Source organism: Myotis nattereri (genome assembly GCF_964212035.1).
Source record: "Myotis nattereri genome assembly, chromosome: 1".
Taxonomy (NCBI): Eukaryota; Metazoa; Chordata; class Mammalia; order Chiroptera; family Vespertilionidae; genus Myotis; species Myotis nattereri.
Window position 1 is genome coordinate 78,678,921 of NC_138075.1, and position 6,649 is coordinate 78,685,569.

Sequence of the window (6,649 nt, forward strand, 5' to 3'; positions counted from 1 at the left end):
CAGGCAGATTTAAAGGGGCAGGGAGAAGAGAGGCGAGGAGCGGGTGGGGAGAGGAGATAGAAGAGACAGTGGCGACGACAGCGGTGGTAGGAGGTGCACAGGCAGGAAAGGATGGCTGCCTGGTAAACCTGCCGCGAGGAGGGGGCAGGTAGACCCTAGAATGAGAGGCACAGAGACCCCCACGGTGGGAAAACCCCCTGGGAGTCTGGCAGGCGGTGGGGCGAGGCCGAGGGGAGGGGAGAGGAGTAAGGGGGAGGAGACTAGCTGGAGATGGGGAGGCTGCGGGGAGGCCGAAGCCTGGCGGGGGAGGAGAGATGCTGGCAAGGCTCGGAGAGGGCCAGAGGAATACAGAGAGAGAGGTGCAGGGGTGAGAGCTGAAGAGGGAGGTACAGGCGGAGAGGGGAAGGGAGGGAGACCCGTCTGGGGCTGGTGAAGGATGGCAAGGAGGAGAGAAGCGGGGGAGGAGAAGGAGGAGGGAGAAAAAGAAAAAATTACATATATATATATATATATATATAGAGAGAGAGAGAGAGAGAGAGAGAGAGAGAGAGAGAGAGAGAGAGAGAGAGAGAGAGAGAGAGAGAGAGAGAGAGAGAGAGGGAGAGAGAGAGAGAGAAATAAGGGTTGTGCAGGGAGAGGGAAAGCGCTGCAGGGAGGGGCGGGTGGGGAAGCATAGAACCCAGCAGGAAAGGCCTGAGCAGAGGCTGGAGGGCCGGCACAGGTGGTGTGCGGCTCTGGGGAGAAGGCTGAACCCGCCTGCTGCTTGGACTGAAGCCAGGAAACCGCTGATGTCTGTGTCCACCAAGTCCACCGTCCTCCCTAAGAAACCACTGCAGGGGGGCCCGGGGGCTCCCCCACAGCACTTGCTGGGGAAACTTGGAATGGGGCCCTGCCAGGAAGCCTGGCTCCACCAGTGCTTTTCCAGACCTCCACGTTCTTCACCCCCACCAGCTATTTCTCGTGGGCAGTCCCTCCGAAGGGGGAGGGCTGGTGTGAGAGTGTGTTGTTTTTGAATGGGGAGCAGGGGCCACGCTTGGTGGTGCCTTGAAGGTACTGGGGCTTCAGAGTCGTCTCTCTTCGCAAACCGAGAGGCAAAGGCAGGAAGGCATGTTTGGGGGGGCCCTTACTGACGCGAGGTCCCCGGCCGCCTACGGCCCCTCCCTGACCACTCTCCAGGGGGCGGTGCATCCTGGGTCTCACTGTTCGCAGCTGGAATAGGCACATGCTGCCTTCCCTGCCCCCTGGCTGCCCCTAAGCACCTAGGAAGGGGACACTGTCCAGCCACACCCAACCGCGTACATAGTCAAGCGCGCTCAGTTGCCTTTATTTTCATACAAGGTCACCCCATTTTACAGAGAGGAGGCCTGAGTGAGGCCCAGAGGGGGAAGTCACTCACCGGAGTCACACAGCAGAGGTGGCAGAGCTAGGATCAGAACACCAGGCCTCAGACCTTTCCAGTCCCAGAATCCCGCCCAGAATTCTGTGTGCTCGAGAACCTCCCTTGGATTCAGGAGCTCCATTTTTAATACTTTGGTAAAATAAAGAGCATCAGGTTTGGAATCAACAGGATTTTCCCTTACATTTGTTTTCCTAAAGGTGGATATGAGGTTGGAGAAACATGTACATTTCAAGCCTCTAGGGCAGTGGTTCTCAACCTTCCTAATGCCGCGACCCTTTAAAACAGTTCCTCATGTTGTGCTGACCCCCAATTTCATTGTTACAAATTGAACATAATTAAAGCGTAGTGATTAATCACAAAAACAATATGTAATTATATATGTGTTTTCCGATGGTCTTAGGCGACCCCTGTGAAAGGGTTGTTCGACCCGCAAAGGGGTCGCGACCCACAGGTTGAGAACCACTGCTCTAGGGCTGGGACTACTTCTTAGTGCTGAGTGTGAAGCAAGGCAGCTATGGGTCCATTTGGCCTTCTTTCCTCCCTCTCTCCCTCCCTCCCTCCCTCCCTCCCTCCCTCCCTCCCTCCTTCCTTCCTTCCTTCCTTCCTTCCTTCCTTCCTTCCTTCCTTCCTCAAACATTGACGCAGTTTACTGTGTACCAGGCACATTGCCAGGAGCTAGAAAGATACAGTGGTGAACACTGGTGCTTGCTCTCAAGGAGTTTACTATCTGGTAGAGAAGGCAGACAACTAACAAGCAATTCTAATGCAGTTAGTGCTGTGATGGGTTCAAGGGCCGGAAATAGGGCACAGGGATGCAACCTAACTTAGGCTGGCTCCTCAGGGCAAGAGGCATTTAAGATGAATCCGAGGGCATTCTGGGGCAGGCCAAGCTGCTTCACATCACTTACCCCTAGGTGTTCAAGCCTTCCTTCTTCACACAGTGCCTTGTCTTGTCCAGCCCTTAATATTCTGCTTTTCTCCAATAAAAGGGAAAACAAAGAAAAAAAATAGGATCAGTCTATGGGCCTGATGAGACCTGGGCCTTCTAAAAAATATATATATATATTTGTATTGATATCACAGAGAGGAATGGAGAGGGATAGAGAGAAGCACTGATGAGAAACAACAATCGACTGCCTGCTGCACCCCCCGCACTGGAGATGAAGCCTGCAACCAAAGTACATGCCCTTGACCAGAATCGAACTGGGACCCTTCAGTTCACGGGGCCTATGCTCTATGCACTGAGCCAAAAACTGGTTAGGTGTGCCCTGTTCTTTAGGCAGGAAGGGTGGCAGGGTAAGTGGAAGGTGGGAGTGATGCCTTGTTGGTAGAGTAACTCTACAGTGAATTATCAGCTCCAAATCAAGGTGTGGGGTCTGATGAACCCCTGAATAAGTAACTGACAGAACTATGTTGGAACTTGTGGAGCACACAGTCCCAGCCCCCCACATCTCCCTGAGTAAGGTAGCCTTTCAGCTCCTCTTTAATGTTTCTTTCTTTTTTTTTTTTTAAATATATATTTTATTGATTTTTTTACAGAGAGGAAGGGAGAGAGATAGAGAGTTAGAAACATCGATGAGAGAGAGAAACATCGATCTGCTGCCTCCTGCACATCTCCTACCGGGGATGTGCCCGCAACCCAGGTACATGCCCTTGACCGGAATCGAACCTGGGACCTTTCAGTCCGCAGGCCGACGCTCTATCCACTGAGCCAAACCGGTTTCGGCTAATGTTTCTTATAGGTCCTATAATCTCTCCTCCTCCTCCTCCCCCTCCTCCTACTCCTCCCCCCCTCCCCCTCCCACTCCCACTCCCACTCCCCCCTCCTCCTCCTCTTCATTTTATTTTGTTAATTCTCATCCGAAGATTATTTTTAATGACAGTGGAAGGGAGGGGGAGAGACAGAGAGAGAGAGAGAGAGAGAGAGAGAGAGAGAGAGAAACATTGATGTGAGAGACATCAATTGGTTGCCTCCCACACACACCCTAACCGGGGCTGGGGATCGAGCCTGCAACGGAGGTACGTGCCCTTGACCGGGCCAATGCTCTATCCATTGAGCAGAACTGGCTAGGGCCAGAGGGAGAGAAAGAGAGAGAGAGAGAGAGAGAGAGAGAGAGAGAGAGAGAGAGAAACACGGATTGGTTGATTCCTGTATGTGGCCCGACCAGGGATCAAACTCACAACCTAGGAATATGCCAGGACTGGGAATCAAACTCACAACCCATTGGGGTACAAGCCAACACTCCAACCAACCTAGCCACTGAACCAGGGCTATAATCTCTTCTTTTTGGGCAGAACCTTTCTTTTTCTGAGAGTATATTGGTTTGTTTTGCTACAATTTACCAATGCCCAGGGGTCATAGAAAAGGTAGGCAACATTAAATGGAGCAGCTCTGTGCTTGGAGCCAGGCACTGCGTGCGGCACTCCACCTACATTCCTTCGCTCAGTCCTCACAACAAAACTAAGCCGGGCTTTCAAAGATGGCCACACCTATGCCTGAGCACTGTCTGAGCTGCAGTTTGTATACTTTTTAAAAAATATATTTTATTGATTTTTTACAAAGAGGAAGGGAGAGGGATAGAGAGTTAGAAACATCAATCAGCTGCCTCCTTCACACCCCCTACTGGGGATGTGCCCCCAACCAAGGTACATGCCCTTGACCAGAATTGAACCTGGGACCCTTGAGTCCCCAGGCTGACGCTAGTCACTGAGCCAAACCGGTTAGGGCCAGCTTGTATACTTTTAAGCGGGAATACTAAAAGGTCCTCCAGAGTTTATTGTGAGGATTGAAATGCTCATGTGAGAGTAGTATGTGGGATGATAGATGGGGTGGGGGGCCAGTTAACCACTCGGCATAGTGCCTGCCTAGTGCATAGTAAATGCCCACTAAATGGTGGCGTGAAAAGTATGATGGCATTATGCCAGTTTTACAGTTGAGGAATCTGAGACCTAGAAGTTAGTTAATTTGCTCAGTGTTGCACAGCTAATATATGTCAGTCTTTGGTCTTGAATATATATATCAGATTCCTACGTTAGTATTACCTTAACAAACGCAACTTATTGAGTCTATTTATAAAAGTAAAATGCTCATTGTAGAATTAGGAAAATAAAGCACAATATTAAGAATAAAAATCACCCATAGACTCACTGCATAAAAAAACACTTTAGTGTGTTCTCAAATAGTCTTCACTTTTATGTACTTTTTATTTAACATAATTAGTTAAATGTTGCATGTACAATTGGTATCCTACTTATTCACTTTGCATTACACTGTAAGCATTTTTCTGACATTAAAACATCCTTGAATTTTTAAACAACTACATAATATTCCACTATTTGGATGCAGCATAATTCGTTTAACCATTCTAGCATAGCACTTTTATACCATTGGCACAGTTTTTGCTATTAAAAATTGATGCCTTTTATACAAATCTTTGCATATCTGATGCTTTCCTTTAAAAAATGTTTTTTCATGGAAATTTCAAACATATGCCAGAGTAGACAAAAAAATAGAACAAAGAACTCCCATGTACCCATTCCCTAGCTTCAGCAATGATCACTTTTGGCTAACCTTGTTTTCTGCCATTTATTTCAAATCCCAGGTACAACACTCTTTCAGTCTATTGACGTCTTGAAGTTGGATTCTTAACAGCAGAATTACTGGGTCAGAGGATAGAAACACTTTGTAAGATTTTGGATTTACTTTGCTAGAATCACTTCCGGAATTGGGTGTACAAATCTGTACTCTCACCAATGTGCAGAGTGTGCTGGTCTTACTGAGTTCTGACCTGCCTTTTATTATTTATTTTATTTTTTAATATTTTTATTGATTTCAGAGAGGAAGGGAGAGGGAGAGAGAGACAGAAACATCAATGATGAGAGAGAACCACTGATTGGCTGCCTCCTGCACACCCCACACTGGGGACTGAGCCCGAAATGTAGGCATGTGCCCTGACCGTGACCTCCTGGTTTGACGCTCAACCACTGAGCCACGCTGGCTGGGCTTAATTTTTTTTTTAAAATATATTTTATTGATTTTTTACAGAGAGAAAGGGAGAGAGATAGAGAGTTAGAAACATCGATGCGAGAGAAACATCGATCAGCTGCCTCCTGCACATCTCCCACCGGGGATGTGCCCGCAACCCAGGTACATGCCCTTGACCGGAATCGAACCTGGGACCTTTCAGTCCGCAGGCCAACGCTCTATCCCCTGAGCCAAACCGGTTTCGGCTGGGCTTAATTTTTATTTAAAAAATTAAACATTTTTAAAATTACAGTTGACATACAACATTAGTTTTAGGTGTACAGCATAGTTTGTAACTTCCAAAGGGATGTCCCGATAAGTCTAGTATCCATCTGACAGCATACACAGCTACTGCAATGTTATTGACTATATTTCCTGTGCTGCACTTTTTATCACCGTGACCTGCATTGATCTTCAGTTGTAACAACAATACACACACACACACACACACACACACATTCACGCACGCACGCACCCACGCGCGCACACACACACACACACCCCTTTTGCCAACTTGACAGGTTAAAAAAAATGCTTTCTCATGTACATGCGGTTGATTGATTGCTGCACTTATATTGAAAAGGTATCTGGTGACTGCAGTGAGTGAACCCTCCTGAAGGACCCCTAGGAAACATGCTGTACCTCCTGGGGCCCTAGCAGGACCTGTGAGGGTGGGAGTTCATCTTCCTTTTGGGCTGGGACTAGCTGGCTTCCCCTTGACTGTAGAGCAGGGAGGGGCTTGGGAAGAACTCTCGCCTCATCCCATGGGCAGCCACCAGGGGTCAGGATGGGCCAGAGATCCAGATGGTAGGAGAAAGGGTAAGAATGGCCAGCAGCCAGACACTCCATTTCCTCTGTCTGGCCACTGCTGACTGGACACAGCTCCCCTCCGCTCATCAGATCATGATTCCAGAATGTTCTGATGGCTATCCTTCCCTGCCCCACCCCGGCTCTCCACTGCTTCCAGGTTTGGCTTGCTGAAAAGGGAAAGGGCGTTCGGAAACTCGGTTACGCTTTTTTCGCTATACTTTCTGTGGGACTAGGTCCACTGTGGAGCAGGGGTTTTGTTGTTGTTGTTAATCCTCACCCGAGGATATTTTTTCCATTGATTTTTAAAAAAATATTTTTATTGAGAGAGGAAGGGAGAAGGAGAGAGAGATAGAAACATCAATGATGAGAGAGAATCATTGATCGGCTGCCTCGTGCACGTCCCCTACTGGGGATCG